Source organism: Podarcis bocagei (assembly GCF_964188305.1).
Source record: "Podarcis bocagei genome assembly, chromosome: 11".
Lineage (NCBI taxonomy): Eukaryota > Metazoa > Chordata > Lepidosauria > Squamata > Lacertidae > Podarcis > Podarcis bocagei.
Genome location: NC_138136.1, coordinates 36,200,665 through 36,225,424, shown reverse-complemented (window position 1 = coordinate 36,225,424; position 24,760 = coordinate 36,200,665). Strand labels below are relative to the sequence as shown.

Here is a 24,760-nt window from a genome sequence, read left to right as displayed (position 1 = left end):
TAATAGAGGGCACCTTCTGACATCCTTTCAAAATAGAGGGATGTCCTCAATAAACAAGATCAAAAGGCCACTTTAATGAAAGCTGACTTAATAACTCATGGTTTGAAATGTGCTTGTTTCAAGCAAACCATAGTTAAGTTTAACCCAAGTTTGCCAAGTTCAGACAACATGGCAGCATGTGATTAATCAAATGAACACTTCCAAACTTCTCAAGGCTGCGCTGGAGAAAAGCACTCGTCTGAATATGCCTGGGTTTGTTCCTGTCATGGTTCATCATGACATCTAAAGATAGTAACTGTGTTATCACAGTCTACCTGTGGACATATCATCATGGTAAGTTACCTATAGAACTGAAACCTTTCAAATGATATATCCATAATTCATTAGAAATGGTGTGGCAATAAAAACCTTGTTAATAACAGCAGATTCTTCCCTGTGGAATATGATTCTAGCAGAATAGGGAGATTTCACAGATAAGAACACGCTATGCCAAATATATAGCAAAAGGAGCAATCTTTCCAGTGGAATAGAAAATGAAAATAGCTTGATAAGGGAATAGATCAGAAACCTGGCAAACAAATATCTTACCTATTTTATTTAAAGTGCTTTCTGAAGGTTTAGACAGCATAAGGTTCAAAAGGCAGCTGCAATTCTAACTGAAATGGTACACCATTCAGCATTTCTCTACTGTACTTACAGATATCTATCCTGTAACACTAGCTACAGATGTCAATGGTGGTAAAAACAAACCACAGCTTAGTGTTATGTGTAAATGAACACAGCCTAGGCCCTAGATCTTTCTCATACACTTTTATTGATAGATATTTGCCCTTTTTTCAGATGCGTAGCATTTGGTTCAAAGAAGAGTACCTGATTTTATTAATACTAATGTTGCATACTAAGAATTCAATAGTGGAGACCACATACTCAAGCTGGCTGCAACACATATCCCATGTTTTACACCATAAGCTCATCCAATGAGATTATTTAGCTTGCTCGTTAAATAGCATATAATAGTTGCAGGGTTTATGGGAAAGTACTCAAGTGAGTTCATTTTATTTTAGTATCTAACAATATACGATATTCTCCTTCAGCATCTGTGTAACAAGTACAAACAAGATAGCCTTTTCCCTGTTGTGAACAAGCTAATTTGGCTTCTTAATCTTCTTGGCTTTCTTCTGCTATTCTTAATTGCTGAGCCCAGGGAGTTCAGCTTTCTAAATTATTCAGTGTGTGTAAATTTGGTTCAACTATAATTAAATGACCCATCTGTATACTAATACTTTCCAATTCAACTCTTACAGTGTAGGAGCTTGAAATCATATTTTCAGTCAGCAACTCCGTAAAAGGGGCTCTCACTTCTATAACTTCCTATACATTTTTGGTCAAATGCTAACTATGGCACAAAGACACCTCATCATCTTGGGGCAACACAAACCAGTCGGGTTCGCACTTAATGCTAAGCCAAACTATGGCTTAGTGTGAGTGAGCATGCTGGTGCAGACTTAGAAAATTCTGGCAGCTTCACTCCTCTCCACTCCTGACATACTACCCAGAGCTAAAACATGGTTTGGTTTAGCATAGTGTGCAAAGCTGGGCTCATTGATTGTCTTGCTCAAAACAAACAACAAGTTGCTGTTGCTAGTTTTTATTATTATTATTTTAATAAATATAGTTTAATTGATTTCCAATATATTAACAATTATTTTAAAAAATATATTAAAAGGTACAAAAACAAAATCCCACCCCCTCCCCCATCCAGGGCATATCAATCTACATAGTTAGGTTTGCCAAATTCCAATACAGTGGTACCTCAGGTTACATACGCTTCAGGTTACAGACACTTCAGGTTACAGACTCCGCTAACCCAGAAATAGTACCTTGGGTTAAGAACTTTGCTTCAGGATGAGAACAGAAATTGTGCTCCGACGGCACGGCGCCAGCAGGAGGCCCCATTAGCTAAAGTGGCACCTCAGGTTAAGAACAGTTTCAGGTTAAGAACAGACCTCCAGAATGAATTAAGTTCTTAACCCGAGGTACCACTGTATGTGATTTTGACTACCAATAGCATGACAGCAGCACAAACAGGGGAGAAGCGAAGAAGCTGCAATTTTCTAACTGCACCAGTACACTTGCTTATGCATGTGTAACCTTGGTTTGGCTTAGTAGTCTTGTTCACATGTGGAAGCAAATGCCACCGATTCCTTCACCCAGAGTTATTTTAATGTATTATGTTCTTAGTGGCTTACATGTCAACCCCCTAATATTGGGGGGGGATTAGTCTACAGTACTTTGCATCCTGTTAGCTCATTTAGATGTTATGAAAGCAAACATTTTTTGTGATCAACTGTTCTTCTAAAGGCAAGTAAGTCAAACAACTTATCTATGTTATCAAGAAACAAAAAATAACATGTATTTTATTCTTTTGGGCAAACATGAAGAAGTACTTTTCCATTAACTGGACCACTTCAGCCAGAAAGTGAGGGATCACATGTCCTCCCTTTAAAAACAAAATAAAAACAAAATCCACAACCTCCTACAATTAAAAAATCCTACTACTCACTTTTCTTTTGCATATTTTAACCTCTTATCTTCTTCTAGTACCTGCCCTATATTTGCTATAACCCTGATTCTCCCATACTGAAGAAACCTTCTCTTGACCCATTGACTCTGTACAGTGCCTTTTTGTTTATTTCTTATTGTGTATTTGGGTTTGTTTTAATGAATCTTATTATATTACGTTAATTATGTTGTATGCCCATTTGCATATTATATGAAAAGTGATTATATGAATCCTTTAATAAATCAATAATAAAATAATTTTTGTCCTATTTCTGTTGAATGCTGGGTTATTACTCAGTATTTCCTCTTTTGCTAATTCGTTGTTAAGATACCCATCAACACAATTTCTGTTCCTCCCATTGCACTGAATCTGCTTTTCTTAGTGACCTCTGCCTTGCTAAATCACACGGGTCAGTTTTCTGTTTTGCTTTTTTTTTACTTCACAAGTAGCACCAATGGTAACTGAACCCCCTTGAGCCATGCAATATCTACCTCTCAAGCTTTCTGTGAACATGATGGGTAGTTGGATGTCAGCAGGAATTAACATCCAGGAATTCAGAAGGTATAGTCAATACACAAGGTGTTTGTGATGGCTCCAGATATTTAGGTTGAAGCAAACAACATCCAGAGGTGTGCAGCTGGAGTTCAACTCTGACATTTAAATTACAGTAAGTGATTCATCCTTGATGGTAAACTTGAGATGTGGTAAATTACTAGGATTAATCAAGGTTTAACACAAAAGGTCTGCCATGCTTAATCTGAATCTGTATTCACTAGATATCAGCCACAGAACTCTTATTTCTTCTACTTTGAAAATTAAGGAGTTACCTGACAGCATATGCTGTTTGACTGATAAAATTGGGAATTAAAATAGATAGCTTCGACCAAACATCAGATAAACTTATTCTCTCAGGGTTGTGGGGGGAAGTGTATTATATAAACAAGCATATACATATGTCAGAGCTGCTTGAAGATCCTAGCTCACAGAGGATCACGCTAGCCAGCGATCATTAAGTAAAAGTCTTTATTGAATTACAGTTTCCATTCTCACGCTGCTGCGCGCAAACTCTACGTCTAGTAGCTAGATCGGCGAAGCTCCGTCTGAATCTCCGCCCCGTGTGCACCAACTTAATATCCTAGCCTTGCTCCACCTTTTCCGCCTGACTGTCCTCCTCTGGGTCCCTCTACCCCCCGGGGCTTCTTCCTTCCGGGATTCCTCTGACGCTGACCCGGACCCTCCTGCCTCCTTGCGCCGGGCTTTAGGACCTGGTTCCCTTTCGGGGCTGCTTACTGCGCCGCCTTCCTCTGCATTTGAACTTGGCGCGCGCGCCCAACCTTCCACTTTCCTCTTAACCGTTTCTTCGCTCCCCGATGGAGGTGTGGCCACTCCTGACTCATGCCCTCCCTCCTGTGGTGAGCTGCCAGCGCTTCCCCCCTGGCTCCCTTCCTCTTCCCTGCTTCCTGGCGGTGACGCTGGTCCCGATTTCCAGCTGCTCCCCCCTGAGTCCCCTCTGGCTCTATCTTCCTGGGGTGCCCCCCTTGACTCCCCCCTTGCCCTGGCCACTGGTGCTCCTTTCTGTGAATCCTCTGATTCACTGGAAAGACTAGGAGATCTCGGGTCGTCGTCATCACTCATCTTTTCTTCTGCCTCCTCCCCTTCGCTCTCTGTTTCCTCCCTTGCCCGTGCCTCTGCTCCTAAACCCCTGACAACATACATGCAAAAACAAAACAAAACGACAAAAAAAGAAACATGTCAAAAGGACATGAGGCTACTGGGCAACTATTCTATAACCGTACAGTAATTAATTACCTGTACAAAGCTCTCTACTATTAAACTCAAAGGGGCTGAAACGTCTGCCAACAGCTGTCTCCAAGCTTTCATTTCAGCAATCAAAGCTGAAACCAACAGATAAGTACCAAGACAGATTTAATTACTTTCCCCTCTTACTTTCATTAATTTTATTAGATGGAACATTCAACGTCCCCTCAGAATGGGGTATGCTGCTATGCTGCATATGAAAACAAAAGAGAAATGTTGTGGTGCTCAGAGACATCTAATGTGAAATCTGTCTGGATGTCTGTACCAGATATAAATTCATGGGTGAATTACGGTATTCTAATTCTGAATGCATAAGTTGTTATTGCAATTTCCAGGGAAACGTAAATTGCAATCTTAAACATACTTGCTTGGAAACAATTTCATGATTGTGCTACAATGAGGCTGTCTGGCTGTTTGAAACTTTTTTCTATTTTAGGAACAACCAATGTAGGCAAGATACAACTCCCAAAGCAATTTTATCTGTCCCTGGAATCCCTACCAAAATTTAAACAATAAAAAATAATAATTAAAAATTGACCATTTATAATTGTAAATAAATGTTTTCAAGTTACAAGAAATAAGGATGTTCTAAGGATGACTGAAGTTATACACCTGTCCTTTGAATTTTATATTAAAGTGTGCATATTTGTATATAACATTTGTGCTTGAACACACATGGTCAATAACTGTGTAAAACCTAGAGATGAAACTATTAGGTGGTCACTTTGTGCTTCAAAAACCTCTTCTAGCCTTTGACCAGTGTTTAGTGGAGAACAGCCACCCCAAAACAATAGAAAAGTCCACAAAGCTCTGCCTTTGAGTTTTCATTTCTTTGCTTTGGCAAATTGATATTTGAACAATGGCAAGTTATAGATATTGCTGTGGAATAAAACCAGTTCTGCTCCTTAGCAATCCCTTGGGGGGACACACACACAAATGGTGTGCAGTCATAATTCATGCTCACCTCAAGTGCAGCTTTAAAAAAAATCCAACTGCAGACAACATGATTATCTGTAAATCAAAGAAACACTTCCTCATCAATAATGTCCCCTGCATGCCATAGATAAGGTGCATTGTACTCTTATCAACACCTTAATTATACAAGCTCAGAAAACACACAAATGTCTACTATTCACTAAGCTCTTGATACAATTTCTCATTTGTTGTCATTGCTGCCATATTACTTTGCCTATTAACTATCCCACACATGAAATTTTTGTTTATAGAAATCAAACTTCTTTGTGCATCCTTATATCAGACAAACTTCAGTACCAACTGCACTGTAGGATGAGCCAGAAGGAAGATATACAGTACTTCAATCTCAAGGCAACAGTGAAAATAAGCTATCTTTTACAGACCCGTATTGCTGACAAATGGAAGGAGAAGCTTGAAAGAAGGCTTTTTGTCTGTCACCTTACATTTCTTGAAAGCCTGGCAAATACCTTTGACCAACCAGAGAATTAAACTGACTATACTGATCACCCCTTTTGGGAGATTCAGTTTTTAACACTTCCCATTTGGAATCGCAAGTGCTCCTCTGAAATAAAAAGAACTCCTCAAACATGAAAGGAGTAATTGTATTAGTTGATGGTGTCCTAATACATGACACATGAATGGAAGCCCATGACAAACTCTGGTCATTGCCTTGAATTGGATCTTTTAATCCGGACTCAAACTAAACAAAGTGTATGTTATCAAAGTGAAATGGAATTCATGGGGCAAAGCCATGCTTTGAAAAGGTAAGTGCCATTAGATAGAATCCCAGAAACATTATATAGCTAAGATGCTCTTGGAGAATACTGAACTATTTATGTACCTGAAGGAGCGTCTCCACCCCCATCGTTCTGCCCGGACGCTGAGGTCCAGCACCGAGGGCCTTCTGGCGGTTCCCTCACTGCGAGAAGCCAAGTTACAGGGAACCAGGCAGAGGGCCTTCTCGGTAGTAGCGCCCGCCCTGTGGAACGCCCTCCCACCAGATGTCAAAGAGAACAACAACTACCAGGCTTTTAGAAGACATCTGAAGGCAGCCCTGTTTCGGGAAGCTTTTAATGTTTGATGTATTATAGTATTTTAATATTCTTTTGGAAGCCGCCCAGAGTGGCTGGGGAAGCCCAGACAGATGGGCGGGGTATAAATAATAAATTATTATTATTATTATTATTATTATTATTATTATTATTATTATTATTAGTATTCACAAGACATCTCATAACCACTAAACCTGTTACTAAGGTCCAGGGAGGAATCAGGAAGCTTCCTTTATAAAGATAAAGAACATGATCTCCAATGTCCCGATTTTGCATATTTGTGATGTCAACAAACCTACAATGGTTCATGAAGATGCAAGCAGCTAGTTGCACTAGTTGAAGTGCTACTACAGCTACTACAAATGCTCCCACAACATGTTTCAGAATGGATGCCAGCCACATTCTGTCCAATAACTCTTAATGAAGCAATGAAACAAAATCACACTGGTTTTTTTAAAAAAAGATATTTTCCAAACATTTTTCAGATAGTTATGTGGTCAACCTTTTTTTTTAAAGACTCCTCATAGACCCATAAATGCTTGGTAAAAGGGGGGAAATGAATCAAGTACATTACTATACCAATGTCTTCTAATAAGACTGAGGAGATTCAACATGATAGGAAAATTTGTTTCATGGGACGGAAACTTAATAGCAGACACCTTGTCAAGAAACTGCATTAATGCATACAAGTTAGAGGAGTTTCAAAATTATGTTATCAGATCCAGAATTTAAGAAGTAATTAGAAATACGCATTGGGAATTCCGAGTTAGCGCCTCCGGCAATGGCGGATTTCCTCTGATCGGGAGGAATCCGCTCCATGGAAATTAGGGTCTGGACCGCCACGGCGAGGTGGAGACCCATTAAAAACCACAGGCGGGAGAAGCCCGTGGGCGTGGGATTCGGCTGGCACCCTTTGCGCCTCCCCTACTCGCGGGGAAACCCGGTTTTGGGGATCTGGAGTGAAGTGGGGTGAGTGGCGCGGTGCTTCGAATCGACTGCTTCTTTTACGGAGTGAAGCCGCATTGCTGTTGCCGGAGAGCGCTGACTTTTTCCTGTGGACAATTGGACTCTAAACAACTACCCGTGAGTAGAACGGAAAATTGGATCTATAAACATCTTAATTTGGCATCGAAACGGGAAGGTTTCAAAATTGACAATTACTAAAATTGACAATTTGGGACAAAAAATGAATACCTATACAGAAACTACTCAGGAATTGATTCAGGAATCTGTTTTGACATGGCAAGCTGTGGAGAAGACGAAGGAGAAAGTTGTTGTTGAACCTCAAGTAATTCAAGTGGAGAGAGCCCCAGCCTTACAGAGGCAATTTGATGAACATAAGCTGTTGCCTTTTACGATCGAATCTAGAGAATGCCAGATTTGGTGGGATGGAGCCCCGCTTGGATTGGAGAAGGAAAGTTGGATAGATCCCCTTATGCAGGGATGTTCTGGCCTTTGGGATCTGGATTTGGGTCAGGGGGAGATTGGAGTTGTGGGAGCCTTTAGCTTTGGAGGGACTCTGAAACACGCTCTGAAATATCTTTTGGACTTTGGTTCTGACTATGGAGAATGGGCTGACCTGTCGAGAAGAAATAAAGACATTGTTAGGTTGGAGTTTCCCCGAGATCTACTCCTCAGTGCCAAAGGAAGGAAATTAAGAATAAGATCAGCAGAAAAACGTTCTGGAAAAAGTTCAGAATATAAAGCTAAGTGAAGCTATTAACATATCTATAACTGGCACAATTTGGTGTGTGAACTACTACATTTAGAGCCATGAGACTGAGCTTATAGTCAATAACGGAGAAAAGACATGTCACACTCCAACACCATTTTCATATTCTCCTGACAGACCACCAACTACTTAACAGAAACAGATTTTTTTTCTATTCCTAAGAATGAACAAATGGACAAGTTCTTCTGGAAACTGGATCTACCAAGACTCTGCCTGTGCCATCTTCTGATAGCATTACTTAGTCTTGTTGAGTTGTTTTGACTAGGACCAGCAAAGCTAAAATTTGAAAATATTACACAGTGCACTTAGTTATTAAATCTAGTTTGTGCTTTTGTCTCATGTTCTGCAATTACACAGGAAAATATTGTTTCAATAACCATGCTTTTAAGAAATACTACCTCTATTAAAAGAAGCCTGCACTTACCAACATGCCCATTGCAAAGTAATATTTGCATTTGAATTACATCTTTGTTATTCCTTAAATCCCATTAGATTTTTTTTAGAGTAGGTACTTACATAAAAGTAAATGTAGAGATGAAAGGCATCTATCTTTTTGAAATTTTAACAATTTAGGATAGGGGATCAATAAATAAAATAATTCCAGAATGAGTTAGAAATTGAGGTTTCTCATATTTCTACTTAAAACAAATGCAGGGACTATGAAGCAAAATAATATGTCACAGGTTATTTTAATAAAATAGGATATGGCTTTCAAATTACTGAAAAATGTATTACAGTAAAGCTACAACACCGTAATACTCAATAATGTATCTAAACTCTGAGCATGAAGACATTTCTTCAGGCTCTTCAAAGTATTATAATTCTGGTCATATTTATATTATGGGCACAGCTGCGAGCTAATGCCTGTGGCACAAGTGACTTCAAGGGAGTGCTGTGATAACCACCCTTTCCACTATGTAACAATGCATTGTATATGAATATATGCTTCATTTTATTAGGTAGTGAATGAGCCAGACTGGACAAACTGAATTTACTGCAGAAAGAGAAAATAAGTAGCATTAATCATTTTAGACAAAACTCTAATTCTGAACAATCTTCTTTGGAAGTCCTAACCATTAATACCAATGAGTTCAAGGGGACTTACTCTTGTGTAAACATGGTAACATTGCAGCCTGAGGCACAACTAATATTCTCTAGGTAGGCCTAATGTCATAAAATTGGGTTAAAAACATCCCTTGATGTTCCTAGAAACCTAATGATGTATTAATATATATTTTTTAAAGTAAAGGTAAAGGACCCCTGACAGATAAGCCCAGTCGCAGATGACTCTGGGGTTGCGGCGCTCATCTCGCTTTACTGGCCGAGGGAGCCAGCGTTTGTCTGCAGTTTTTCCGGGACATGTGGCCAGCATGACTAAGCCGCTTCTGGCGAAACCAGAGCAGCGCACAGAAATGCCGTTTACGTACCTTCCTGCCAGAGCCGTACTTATCGATCAACTTGCACTTTGATGTGCTTTTGAACTGCTAGGTTGGCAGGAGCTGGGACCAAGCAATGGGGAGCTCACCCCGTCACGGGGATTCGAATCGCCGACCTTCCGATCGGCAAGCCCTAGGCTCAGTAGTTTAGACCACAGTGCCACCCGCGTCCCTTATGAATATATTAATCATATATTATTACAGGCTGGATCTAGACACATCAAAGAAGTGTTTCAGTTTAAAGTGTTGTAAAATTAAACGGAAAACAGGTAGAGAAAAATGGGACTCCACGTCACCATCTGGTGGCACAATGTTATATTGCATATACAACACATATGAATCACTTCTCTCTTTTTACCAGTTTAGCTGAATCCACACTTTGATCTTAAAAATACTGACTTGGAAATAAATCCCATTGATTTTTCTGTAGCATTTGCTTTTGCAATATATGTTTATGGTTGCAGCTTTAAACTACTCATCAGCAAAGCTGATTGCTTGGGCTTGAAAAACGTTTTAAAACTGTCTATGGCAGCAGGCTCAAAGTTCCAACGAAAAAGGAAGTAACATGTAAAAATCAGCTAACTAGAAAAGAAGCAGATGGTGTTTTTAAAAACAAAAACAAAACAGAAACCTGAAATGAATGTTGGTCAGGTTCACACTTCATATCAAACCATAGTTAATGTTCAACTATGGTTTCACGAGAAAGTCCCCAATTCACTCCTTTCCAGCCTAACTACAGTGGTGCCTCACAAGACGAAAAGAATCCATTCTGTGATTCTCTTCGTCTAGCGGTTTTTTCGTCTTGCGAAGCAAGCCCATTGACAGATTAGCGGATTAGCGGCTTTTAGCGGCTTATCTGCTGATCGGATCAGCTGATAAGCGGCTTAACGGCTTAGAAAAGGGGGGGGGGAACCAGCAGGAACTCGCAAGACATTGTCGTCTTGCGAAGCAAGCCCATAGGAAATTCGTTTTGCGAAGCACCTCCAAAACGGAAAACTCTTTCGTCTAGCGAGTTTTCCGTCTTGCGAGGCATTCGTCTTGCGGGGCACCGCTGTATACTATAAGCAACAAACTACAAGTCTTGGCTTGTCATGTTATCTGAACTCAGGGTTGTGGTCTCTTTCTCTCTGGTTGTAGCCTTTCAGGACAATGAGACTAGGAGCCAGGGAGCAGTGAAGCAGAGCCGCAAAGCATGGATTTTAATGGTATTAAACAATTAACATGATCTTATGCTAATTGAGAACACAGTGAATTGTTATTTAGGAGCACTTTCCAGAGGGGTAGCCATGTTAATCTGTTGCAGCAAAAACAACAAAAGAGTCCTGTGTCACTTTTTAGTACATTTACACCAATGTATTTATTAAGCCATAATATTTATTATTAAGCCATAGAGGAAAGAATACTATTTTGGTTGTGAACACACAATACACTTTCCAAAATGGGAACACCTAGTAGCTTCCAGCTGCACAGCTGCCCTCCTGACACTGGGGTCACTGCAGTTTATCTGGACAGTGTGGGGGGAGTCAGGGAGGAGAGAAGTTGAGACGGCATTGAATTACTGGCAGAGCCACTTGGGTACTTGCATACAGACCCCAATCTCACTGTTGGCCCCCTGCCTCACCCCTCGTCCATCCAGTAAAAGTGGCAGCAACACCAGTGTCGGAGTGGAAGTTCCGCAGCATTGCTGCTAACCTATATTAGTAATTTATAGTGTAAGTTCAAACAAGTGAGATGATAAGTTCTGCAAGGTAGTAACTTTCATGGACCTATTTGCAAGGTTTCCATGAACCATAACAAAGTGGCGTTTACAGCCAACAGGTCAATCATATTCCTCGAATTATAGCTGATTTCCTGACCTAACTTTGTAAGCAGTTTGAGTATCTAGATTAATCAATAGTTATTATTGTTTCTACTGAATAAATTAAAGCGTTTCATTTTCTTCCTGAAATAATTTCCTACACTAGTACATTGAATTATGAGCACAGGACCACCATAGCTTTTTCATATGGTTTGCAGGAAATGTTGCCAAACCAATTGCAAGCTTTTTTTTTTAATGTTAAGATAAAAATATTTTATTGGTTCTCTTTTGCTGTACCTATTACATAAATGAACAGTATCTCAGTAAAAAGATGATGAAAGAGGGAGTTTTGTCGATAGAAATGACTCCTCCCTGCAAAAAAAAACCCCTCAGATTCAAGATTAGCAGTTCTCAAGTCCTTTAATTAACTGTTTTCCTATATTACAATAGGCCTTAAAAAGCAACACAATAGATTCAAGAAGTTCTTACACTTCATCTGTTATTTTTGTTGTTGTTGTTTTCCACTAGCAAGAAATAATGCAATAATCTTATGGCTGCTTTCTCCCATCTAACCACTTGCTGCAGATTCCCTACCTTCCCAGGTTGGGTGAATGGCAACTGATGATCAGTGACATGACTTTGTCAGTGGTGGCACCCAGGCTTTGAAACTGCTTCCTCAGAGCAAATTATTGACTTTACTGTCAATGCAACATTAAAACAATGTGTCTGTCACCTTTGGGGGTGGAAAATCAAAATGCCCTTTGATTACCATTTCCTTGCTGCTACTTAATTTTATTTGATATTTTAGTCTGGTTTATTGCATTTTATACTTTCACCCAGCCATCTTGGATACCCAATGTAAAAAGGTAGGAAAGAAAAAAATTAAACAAAATTTTAAAAATTGATACAAACAGTTTTAATACCATTTTTTTTTTTAATTTCTGTGGTCTGCACATGAGAAAGGACCTTGCAAATCCATATGGCATTGCTTTTCGATAATTTCATTCCCCCTTCCCAAAAAGCCATTTATAAGACATAAAAATCCAATATGCTATTGCTTTCTGTTTCTAAAGAACGTGTTTCTAGGCCCTATGAATGCAAACCTAAGGCTGGAATTGTATGATCACAATCTTAGACCTGCTGGAGATGCTTATTAGGATCTCAAGATGATGATGTTTTATCACAGAGTACACAATATACCTCCTTAATATTGAGTGTTCTAGCTTATGCTGCATATGAAATCATTCCTGTAGACTGACAAAAAAAACACCTCTGATGACCCCCCCCCACCTTTTCATATAATGTAGTTCTCTTACATATAGCATCACCTATACATTTGCAGCTATTCTTTGGTGAAGAACAAACTGAATGTATTCTTTAAGAGTTTACACTAATTTCAAATAGGCTGTCAAAACGTTAACTACCACAAGATTCTATGCATTTGATAGTTTGACATTTGAAAAAGCTAGATTGTACATAAAATTTAAAGTTATATGCAGAAATGGGCAAAACTTCATTTTAATGAATTATTTGTCATGCAGTTTTTATGAAATACCATTTGAAATCCTGCCTCCATATTCCAACTTTAGTCCTAAAGTAGGATTTTGTTTTCAGAAAAATGCATCTTTCATATTAAAAGGAAAGCCTAGCACACAATTTTGCATTGTTCTTGGTGCCTTCCAGCACATAAGCTCAAAATATCCAATGCACTTTGACAATAAAAATGTATTTTGACCTAGCGCGTTACAGATAAACACTCAATAAAATTAAAATACAAACACAACTGCTGTGACATTTTAAACTTATTCTTGATCTGTTCTAGTACATTAAACACTTTGTGCTACATAACACCAAGAGAGCAGCTGGTACGAGCTCCCTTTCATGTTTGCAAATTAATTTAACCTAATGGATGTGTTTTCGATTAAGCATGCATTGATATTCGGTTTTTTATAGGCATGATCGTAGAGTTCTCCTGCAAGATTTCGTCAGTGTAAGCGGCTTGCTGGGCGGGAAAGGAGCAATCCTAAGCATATTCAGTGAGGTTCTCCGTTAAAGTAAACAATGGTTAGGATCAGGCTGTTTTGCAAGGTTCTCACACTTCCTTGGAACTAAATTCTATTGAATCAGTCAGGCTTTCTTCCAGTTAAGATTTGTTAAGGACCGAATTTAAAAAATTAACGCATATTTTTATTTCGTTTTAAAGTGGTACAATTCTATTAATATTTATATTGGACAGAAGCTCCACCCTGCTTCTAGTAAGGTCAATTTTTCACAACTAGTAGACATTTCATGAGCAGGTTCCCTTATTACATTTTGAACGATAAGCTGGTTTTCAGCTCATATTTTAAAAAACATTTTAATATATCCTACATGCCTACGTTTTAAATATGACGCATTTATCAACCTTCCGATCACTCTTATCACATGCCATTTATTACATCTGCAATCAATGTCCGGTCCATAATGCAGCCAAAGGCTGCCCAAGATGCTTTTGTCCTTTCTTTCTCTTTCCTAATCTATTTGTTCAAAATCAAGGGGAATGCATCACATGTTCGTTCTAGAATGCTGTCTTTTAAAATGGGTTTTGAAATATATAAAAAGAAAGCACTTGGTGTAAATCTAATTTAGAGCTACTCATCATGCTAGAGAATAGAATTGCTTTGTACGTGCTTACTGATGCTATAGATTAGCTTTATTAAATTAATATACTGTACATGAAAAGTAACTGTAGGAGCGTCCAACCTTATGCTTCTTTTCCCACAAAATGTTATTTCAGACACACCAGTACTCATGAGAACTACTTGCAAAGTTATTTGACAAAATGTAACTTTATTATATTATCATACATAATAAAAATCACTTTAAATATTTAGAAAGGCTTCAGAATTTCATGGGCCAAGATTTTGAGATAAGCAAGATTTTATGACATATTTAAGTGAGAAGGAAAGCTTTTTTTAAAAAAAAAGTCATAAATCTTATTTTCCAAGTTTACTTGCATTCTTATTTTCAGTGTTGCGTTTGCTATAGTAGAATCTGAGTGGTTCTTTTATGGAAGCAGTCGTTCATATCACCCAGCACAAAACAAATTAAAATCAAAACACACAAATAGTGACCTGTTATATGTATTATCTTTTTTTCTGGTAAATAGGGCTTCGCAACAAATACTCAAATAATTTTCAATAATTCTTGGAGGGTGGAAAAATACAGGCTTTCTTCAGCAGCTTCTTAAAAAAAAAATAATGAAGCATGTTGATTCTTTTCTAAATTCCATTTACAGCCCTGTAGTGCTTCTAAATCACATCTGGGTACCATCTCTCTCTCTCTCTCTCAAAACACATACAGAGAGAGGATCATATGCACACATCTAGTTGTTGTCAGCTCCCTGCACTGCAGTACAATGCAGCCCAATACAGGTAGGGCACTAGGAGCTAGATGGAGACTTCTCTCCGCATTCTGCCCCTTCTAGGACCATCACTCATAGCTTATCTGGAAGGGGGGAGCGAGGGCTTGCAGGCTGAGAAGGGGAATGCACCCCACAGCTCCATACAACTCTATAGAACATTGGATTCCACAGGAATATGAAGCCACAGGAAGCCATCATTATCGGCATCATACCCTGATGCGGGAAAGAGTCCTGGGTGCTATCGCTCACCAAAGGCCAAAGTATCTCAACGTGGCTTGGCAGAAACAAGGCGGCGAGCTCTTTATTCTGCATGCCTTCCCCCCCCCACCCGGTCCACCCCACACACCCCGTTTTCTGCTCACATGTCCAAGAGGCAACCCCCAGTAAGCCCACCCACCCCGACCACCGTCAGCATCCAGCCATTCGTTTCGCGCTCCCCAGGCGCGCGCGAGGGGGGGGGGATTCCCAGCAGCGACTCCGGGGAGACGCACGCGCCGAGCTGGAGCACACACGCGCCTCCAGCCCCCTCGAAGTCCCCGGGTATGCTGAGTCAGCTTCGCCAGCCCCCACCCCAACAGCCCTCCCGACGACGCTCCCTCTTTGCCCCGGGGGCTGCAGACCCGCAGCGGAGAGGAAAGGGAGGGTGGATGGGGGCGGGTAAGCCAAGAGATGGGAAAGAAAGAGGTTCCGGGACGGGATTCCCTCAACGGCCAGCTGCTCGTTCCATTTCGCCCAAGTATGCGGCGATTTAAACAACAACAATGCCCTTTCCTTAAAGTATTTTCGGATCCTGGCGCCTAACCAACCCCCCAAGAACTTTGCAAGCTTCGGAAGGAGGGGGGGGGAAGAATCTTGCAGATTCATCCTACGGGAAGCAAGTGCCCAGGTTGTTGTTTCCCCCCTAATGCACTTTGCAACGCCTCGTGGCTTTTCCCGACGCATCGCACTGCAAGAAGTCTGGCTCGGGTTTTTTTTTTTTGCAGCCGGCATGCATACATGCACGCTGCACCTTTTGCATTTCCCCGCGTTCGAGGCTTCCCCGCCACTCAGTGGCGTAGCGTGGGTTGTCAGCACCCGGGGCAAGAAAAATAATTTGCGCCCCCTAACCCGTGGATTTGCGCCCCCTAAACCTAACCCCCAGATGCTGCGCCCGGTGCGGCCGGCCCCCCCCCCCTGCACCCCCCACGCTACGCCGCTGCCGCCACTACTTCCCGCATCTGCCTTCTGCAAACACTCTCTCCCACCTCGGAGCCTCCCCTCCCCGCGAAGTTCTCGTGGGGTTTTTCTTTGCGGGCGGAATCCGTCAGAAAAGAAGGGGAAAGGGAGTCTGACTAGGGAGCCTGGAGAGACAACGACTGCAGGGTGGCAGGGAGGGTCCTGCACGATGATCACGGCAGGGTCGCGCGCCAAGCTGGGGGGCTTTCCCCCTCGGGGCCCCCGTGACGTGGTCCCCCCAAGGGCTGCGATCCTACTGCGCACGCTTCCTTCCGAGTAAGCGCGCCTAAGCTGAGGCTGCGAAGCCGACGCCCGCTCCTCCGAGGCAAAAAGGTCCCGCGGAACTCGGCAGAACTTCTGCTTCCCGGAGGGGTCGCCGCTTCCCGCCATCTTGTCCCGCCGCCAAAGCGGCCCCGTTCCCGCCACAAGGGGAAAGTTCGACGCCTCAGAGGCGGCTCCTGCCCCAACCGTGAGATGAAAAAAGTTCCTCGGGACTGCGAGCAGTTCCCGAAGAAGGGAAGCCTCGCTCACTTACCGGCTGGAATTGCAGCCCGCAGCCGCCTCCCTCGCCTCACGCCGCCGCTCCGAGAGTGGTAAGCGCTGCTGCGGCTCCACGGAGGTGGCGGCGTATGGTGGTGTTTCCCCCCACTCAGTCCCGACGCACCGCGCCCGCCCTCTGCTCCTCTCTCCTGAGGCAGGAGCGCGAGGCGTGACAAGAGCCCGAGGAGGAGGAGGAGGGAGGCGGGAAAGTGGCTGTGCGCGCGGGCTCCCCGGCGCAGCGCGCGCTGCCTCTTGCTGCAGTGGCGAAGAGCGCCTGGCGAGAGGGGAGAGTCACGGCGAGGGCGGGAGGCAGGCAGGCGACGCACCGTCAAGAATCGGAGGCGTGGGCGGGGTGCGACGGCTGGGCAAGCCCATTCTCCCTCGCCTGGAGAAAGCAGCGGGGAAGGAGGGGAGGGAGGGAGGGAGGGCGCCGGCGGAGAAGCCGTGCAAAACCAGCCTAGCGCGCGGCGGGCAAGAAGACCATTTCCCGAGAAAGGCGAGGGAATGCAGCCAGGCAAATGCAGTGTCCATTCTTCCCGCGCGCAAGCCGCGAAATAACTCGGACTGGCATAGTCAAAAGCTATTGACAGATTTGAGTACTCCTTGCGGTCGAGCCAAGCGTTATACTATGTATGGCATCCACAGGGTGTGACTGTGACTTCTTTAATGGCAACACACGTGCTGCTTTGATGGTCAAGGCATGGAGTTGGGGAGCTAGCTGCCGGGGAGGGGCGCTAAACGGGGCTCCGCCCTGTATCTCTTCCGAGCCTCGATCTGAAGCGCCGTGACACGGGATGCAACAGGTGAAGCTTGATGTATGATTTTCAGTCTGCTGCAGACAGAACAGCAGAGTCTTGTGGCACCTTGAAGACGAAATCTTATGCCACCGTACGTTTTAGAGGGTGATCAGGTGTTTATGCAAAAAAAAAAAACTAGACTTGCAACTGATTTTAAAGGTGTTACAAGACACTTTTAATTCGCTTGTTGAAATTCATACAGTTTCTAAAGACACATAATAACTCAGAGAGCAGGAAAACTGTGTACAAACTTGTCGCAACCTGGATTGTATCTTAAATGGGTTATGTTTGGTGGAAACATGTAGCACGAGCACAAACTAGCTTTCAAGCCAGCTACAAAGTTAGCCAAATGTTACATCTCACACCAAGAATTGTAAATCTAATAAGATGCAAGATGCTCTTAAAGCAGATCAGAGAATACATCTGAACAGTCTTTTCTTTCTTTTTCACAGGAAAAGACAGGTGTCCAGGGGTCATAGGAAGTTGCCCTCTACTGAGTCAGACCAATGGTCTGTCTACACTCACTTGTGGAGGATCTCCACGGTTTCAGACAAGGAGTCTTTCCAAGCCCTACTTGGGAATGCCCAGGAATTGAACCTGGAGCTTTCTGCATGCAAAGCAAGTGCTCTGTCATGGAGCTGTGGAGCATCCTAGTGCCAGTAGACATCTCCACCAAGCCCATGACAGAGCCTAGATCAAATAAGGGGCCCAACCAGCTCCAGCACATAGCCATGTTTTTGCCAGGCCAGCTAGGCAGTCCAAGCCTCCGATGGCTCTCTGGCTATGCATGCAGATGTCAAAAGCAGTGTTGGAGCCTATTATGTTTTAGTTGAATCATACAAGCACAGCAGATTCTGACTACATTGCCATTTTATGTAATTTACTTTCTCTAGTGAAGAAACTGTCACGGCACTATTTGTACCAAGGGTCAAACTAGAATTGACATCAGAAGCATGATCAGCCTTTCCTTATTTCTTCTTCTTCACTAAATAGCAGTTGTGGGCGTTGGAGGAGGGTTTTAATTCTTTGCCCCCACAATGTCTATCGCCTGCAACTCCTACTTGTCCAAACGGGTGAATCCATCGATTTCAGGTTCTTTCCATTTCTCGTTTTTCCAGTTTTCAGTTCTCCATATTTCCACATCAGTTTGCAATTTTAAAAAAGAACATCTCATGAAAATCCATCACAATTTTAGTGTGAATCTTGCCTAAAGTACTCATTTTTTATGCACAATTTTGCCCATATACACATTTTTGCAATGCAATTTTATCTAATATAATGCATTTTTGTATGTTAGTTCCAGTAATATATGCATTTTATGGATAATTAGCTTAGCTTAGCATGTGCCCTTTTTGTACACATTACTAGGCTGGAGAACTGCATTGCAAAACTTGGAGAAGTGTGAATTTTGGAAGATGGCTGTGTTTCAGCCCACATGCTATTCAGAAAGTGCCAGTTAGGTAGGTTCATCAAATCCCCCCCCCATCCCTATAATGCAGTCTCAGTCCAGACCCCCTGCCTCCAACACACAAACACACAGCTGCTATTTAGTAAATTAAAATAAAGCAAAGGGCAATCATGTTATTAATGTCACATCTGGTCCCGCCCTTGGAAGTAAAAAAGATGGTGCAGACAGGGTATTTGAATTTGAAATAGATTCTCCCTTCCCCTTCTGCCAAATGAAAAACAACAACAATTTGTACCTTTAAGAACAGTCAGTGTAGCCCTTCTCAGAACCGTTTGTTTCTTCAGCTGTGACATGCTAGTTGGACTATGACATGTTGCAGTCCAAATAAAAATTGTGACAAGATAGGCCTGTCACTTTCCTGACAGCCAGGCCAAAGAGTCACACTGAGCACAAACTTGCCTCACATCTTTAAAAGGTTTCCACATGCCATTGGCATTCTCTCACATATGTAGAGTAACTTGGTGGTGAAAGGCTAAATTAATTGGGAATATTTATCAATCTACGATTAATGCAAATCAATTAACTTTTGAGGGAATGTTAAGGAAGGTAGGATAGGGTATATTGTTTTGACATTATCCCTCCTCACTTACGCTAGTGAGTAAACAGGAGAGCATATTCCCATTGCAACTTATTGGAAGCAAGTTGATGATTCATTAGAATCCTTTAATTAAGCAATCCAGTCCATTCTTTAGCATCCCATCAGAGTTGCAAAAGTATCAATTTTGGGTCCTAGTGACCCAAGGAAATAGCAAATTATCTGCTCTTCAACCAGAGGATACTGTGTCAATTCAAGTTTCTGAATGATCGCTGTAAACTCATTCACATGTTTGAGAAAGTCTGTCTTTGAATTTAATTTTAATTTGAGGATGCTTCACATCAACTTTCTGTGAGACTTTTTGCTGGTACTTCCATATGCAATTTCCAGAACTTTAAGAATCTTGGCAGCAGCATCTAATGTATTAACCTGTGCCATTTGCACATCTGTAATTGCACTTAAAATGGTAGCTCTGTCTTTGTGGTTCTGATCTTCCCGTAGATTAATTGCTGCAATGGAATCTTCCTCTTCACCAGTAGGCTTTTGATTAGTAATTGCATTTAAAACTTTCTTTGCCTAAAGAATTGCTATCGAACACTTTTTCCATGAAATAAAATTTTCCTTCTAATTTGGGCATTCTAAAGAAGATTCCATTTCCCATCTCAAAATCAAAATTTGAAAAATATTCAAAAAATTAAAATTTGAGAAAATAGTCAAAATTCATAATCAAAATCTCAAAAATCAAAATAACTCTTCACTGCCTCAGCTGCTGTGAATTCTGAGGGAATGGGAAAGAAGCTTAATCTCCTCACACAATAGAACAATATATCCCACAATTTTCCATTCAGTTTGATCTGTGCTCTTCAGAAAAAGGCTAAAAAATAATGTGGAAACACTAAAGAGTGGGGGCGGGGGCGGGGGAACGGACCAAAAACCCCACTGTCTGTTTTTCTATCTAAGGACTATTGTTTGGCACATTCAGGGTTAAGAAGGAAGGTTCTCCTTGATGCATGAGCTAAGAGCTGAGAATCCTATGGGCCTCCAGATGTTACTAGATAAGAACACTCCTCATCTCCAGCCTTCAGCCAAGCCAGCTGCAGATTTCAAGCTCAGCAGTTGGTAGTTACCTAGATCTCTCCCTGCCCCCTTTTGAAGATGGGGACAATATTTGCCTGCCTCCATTCTGCTGGGACCTCACCTGTTCTCCAATAATTCTCAAAGATTCTAGACAGAGGCTCTGAGATTGCACCCGCAAGCTTCTTTAGTACCCTTGGGTGCAGCTCATCCGGCCCTGGAGATTTGAATTCATTTAAAGTAGCTAGGTGTTCCCTTACCACCTCTTTTCCTATCTTGGACTACAGCTCCCTCCTTGCATTGTTTATTCTGTCAACACCAGGTTGGGCACTGCTTTACGCCTTCTCTTTGGCTCCCAATAGCATTTTTCAATCTTCTCCACACAAGTGATCTACTAGTTGTGGTCCAGAGGTGGAGGATACTGTGGAGCAGCCCCTAGTGGTGGAAATGCAGCCCCACCCCCCAATCCTGCTGCTGTAACCCATGAATAAACAAGAGACAAGAGTTTACCACTGAAAGTGTTTGAACTTTATTGAGCACACTTTGGAATGTGGCAAATCTCTTAGTAATTTACAGAATATATTATCCATCTTTCTTTTGAATGCTTGTTTCTGATTGGCTGATATAGAAGCAGCTTAGTCATGCTGGTCACATGACCTGGAAAAACTGCCTGTAGACAAACATCGGCTCCCTCGGCCAGTAAAGCAAGATGAGCGCCACAACTCCTGAGTCATTCCCAACTAGACTTAACTGTCAGGGATCCTTTACCTTTTTTTACTCAGGAAATAATGGGGTGACTTTCTGCTTTCCCTCCGACTCTGTCATCTGTTACCTACATGTGATGATTTCCAACTGGAGATGAGGGTTAAACAACTGATGAAGGAAAAAGTACTATTGTCTGGCATTGGGGCATGCCTGTAAGGCAAGGGGTTTATTTCAGCCAAGCTAGTTTTATAACTACAGGAAATAGAGTAAGCACCAGGCACAAAATTCTGTATCTGCTCCTTTTCCCAAAATAAGTATGCCTGTGCAATGTGACTGTTCAATGAACGGATAAGGTAATCTGATTAAATATTCAAAAATACATGGATAGAGAGACTGCACAGTTTAGCTGTCTGAAGATTTTCCATATACCTGCTAAGTTGATTAGGTTAGTTGTTCAAAGACACCAAATGAGTCAGCCATATAAATCCCAACTATTCAAATATCCTTAAAGACAGCAGTAATCTTAGGCATGTAGAAGTTCAACATTATCCGTTTTCTATATAAGGCTTATCTATAAACAAATTAAGTTGTGTATCTCTGTGAACAATCACAGAACCACAAAGCCATGTTCTTTAGAGATATATCATGGATCCCCAATCTATCTGATCAGTTACTCCCTCAGTAATTTGAATGTATTTTTACAAATATATAATAAAATATTTTTTAATGTTCATGTTTAAAAAGGCTTTTCTCTTCTCTTTCTCCTCTGCTTTTACTTTGAAGCATTATACTATTATTTTATATTCTATAAGTTTAGAAACATTCCTAGTCAAGCTAATAATAATAATAATAATAATAATAATAATAATAATAATAATAATAATAATAATAATAGAATTGTAGAGTGGAAGGGACCACAATAATAATAATAATTCTTGCAAATTGGAACTAAAAATGCTCAGCAGGCCCTTTCTAATATAATTTGTCATGCCATTGAATACATGATTTGAAGTTTCATATTATATTAAAATGTATCAGATTGTTTTATTGTTCAGCCAAATATCCTTCAAATGAGTATGTCTTGAACAGTCCTCTCTACTGCACTTTACTAGCTTCTTCCAATTAACATGTTTTCTTGATCTCATTGTTTTAATATAAACCATTTTGTATTTCCTGAGATGAAACAACATACATTTTAGAAATTACTATAATGTAGAAAGTGAATAGGGCTGTAAAGTTCCAGGCAACTCACTGCTGAGAAAGGGGAATCTAAATACTGCTGAAAAGACTAAAACACCTGTAGAAATTACAGCTAGGAAGCAGAACCATAAAATATTTATATTTTCTTTTGCTTTGTGAACCACAAAAGCCTTCTAAATAGTAGTTTGGATTCAATATAAAGATTGTCTATCGCATAATCATAATAAGCAGCCATCAGATTCTTAAGGGTGTGTGTGTTGAAAACTCCATTTAACATTTCAGACCAATTTACAGCCTACAAACAAAATGATAGTAGAAACTCTAAGGCTGACTTCACTAGGTTTTTTTGTAGTTCCCCATACAAATTTTACTTGAAACTCTTTATTTTTTCATTTTAAAGGACGGTTGTTTACTATCCCTTCTAAGCTGCTCATTTTCAATCAATATTTGTATGTTTAGAGAAGGTAATTTAAATGCTGCCACCGGTAGATGGATATGAACATTATATAGCTGTCTATGTCTGTGCATATACCTCAGCACTCCCAACCAGCATTTTAGGCTGGTTAGTTTAACAACTGTTCTGGAAAAACTGGTGGAAAACATTCTAATAGAATTATCAAACTTCTACAACAAGTCTTGCTGAAGCAGAACAAGGATAGCTTTGGTAAGTCCCATCTTGCTAACCTTTTAAAGTTCTTTGAGAGTGCATTCCATGTGGCTCTCAACAGCAGAACAGTTCTGCTGGGGAGAAAGAACAATTTCACGACACTGATTGATAGCAATGTAAGAATTACCTTGCTGGGTCCATTTTGCCCAGGAATTCTGTTTCAAATACAAAAAGGAAATCTGTATCCTGTACTCAGGTGTAAGTATTGTAACCAAAACTCCACACTTCGTCACAAAGAAAAAGACAAATCTCTGTAGCCAACAAGACGAATCACTCGTTTTCTAGCTCTGCACTATAGCCTAGTTAAACTGTGTTGTCTACAATATATTAGGCATGTGGAATATTTATTACTTAGCACACATGTTCACAGATGTTTTATACCACACACACACACACACACACACACACACACACACACAAATACAATACACAGAAAAAGAGAGCAACATCTCTAGTTGTACACATCAGGATACGGTACTTTAAGGGAGCAAAGGGCAATGCAAGGTTAATTACACTTCTTGACATTTGGAAAAAATATGGCTTCTTGGTGTAGTTCAAGCATGAAGGAGCAGCTGGCAGTACCGGCAAAGGACTGCAGAGCAATGAACAATCAATACACCGTCACAATGGGAAAACTATTATTTAAGCTTAAATAGGAAGGCATTGTAATTGTTATATACAACATCAGTTTAATTTTTTTTAAGGAGAGAAAACAACCCAAGTATTTTCTGTGTGTGAACTTTTTTCTTTTTAAAAGGTATTTTGCAATGTTGGGGGGATGCAGAAAATAACTACAGTGGTACCTCGGGTTAAGAACTTAATTCGTTCTGGAGGTCCGTTCTTAACCTGAAACTGTTCTTAACCTGAGGTACCACTTTAGCTAATGGGGCCTCCCGCTGCCGCCGCACAATTTCTGTTCTCATCCTGAAGCAAAGTTCTTAACCTGAGGTACTATTTCTGGGTTAGCGGAGTCTGTAACCTGAAGCGTCTGTAACCCGAGGTACCACTGTAATGTCTTTTGAAACAAAATTTGAAAGGAAATGTGAATTTACAGTTAAAATAATTAAATAGCTACAGTATATTTTCCTCACTTTCTGAACTCTTATCCTTGAGTGCTCATTTTCATCTGAATGTTGATAGGATCCTCCATGTGATTGGGAACGCTCCATTATCATGGCTCCTAGTCATGCAGAGACCTCTCTGTGTGATCATCCAGACACACTTAGGTCTGGTTTGCAAGACGTGGTAAGCCAAGCTATGGCTTTTCAGGACTGCGCAAATGTGCAGTCTCTGAACTAACAGCTTGCAACTGCTTTGCTCTTTCCTGGTCCTTTTTACTCCCCTGCTGTGTTGAGCTAAGGAAGGTTTTGCTTAACATCTTAGTGTATCATCTGAACCTGGCCTCATGATTAAACTTCCTCCTCGCTAACCATGAATTGTAGCCAAGAACAAATACTGGGGACTAAATTTGGGAATATTGAAAACTACCTTATATCAAATCAGACTATCTAGCTATTATCTGCATGGAGTTGCATTAGTTCTACAAGATGTATGTAGCCCTACCTGGAAATTCTGGGCAGGTGAGGAGGCAGAGGCTTTGGTTAGCCATAAGCCAACATACTCCAGCCTCTCTTATCTTGGCCAGGGGAAGACTGAAAACAAGGGAGAATTGCCCCAAGGATGGAAATAAAATATGGATCTGATTTCTGCAGAAGGAAGTATGGTTTATTGGTTTATTGCCTGTCTCTTGACAGCAGTTTCCTCCTAGACTGTGCTCAGGCA

The 24,760-nt window shown here is 41.2% G+C and overlaps 1 protein-coding gene across 2 annotated transcripts in view; it reads right to left on the bottom strand.

The window, feature by feature from the left end:
• The window catches only part of SV2C (synaptic vesicle glycoprotein 2C), a 95,442-nt gene extending 78,309 nt beyond the window's left edge, over positions 1 to 17,133 (bottom strand). For both annotated transcript variants that reach the window (XR_014012864.1, XM_081212817.1), the window contains exon 1: positions 16,528 to 17,133. The gene's annotated coding sequence lies outside the window, so the exon portion shown is untranslated. The remainder of the gene's footprint in view (positions 1 to 16,527) is intronic.
• Between the last annotated feature and the right edge of the window lie 7,627 nt (positions 17,134 to 24,760).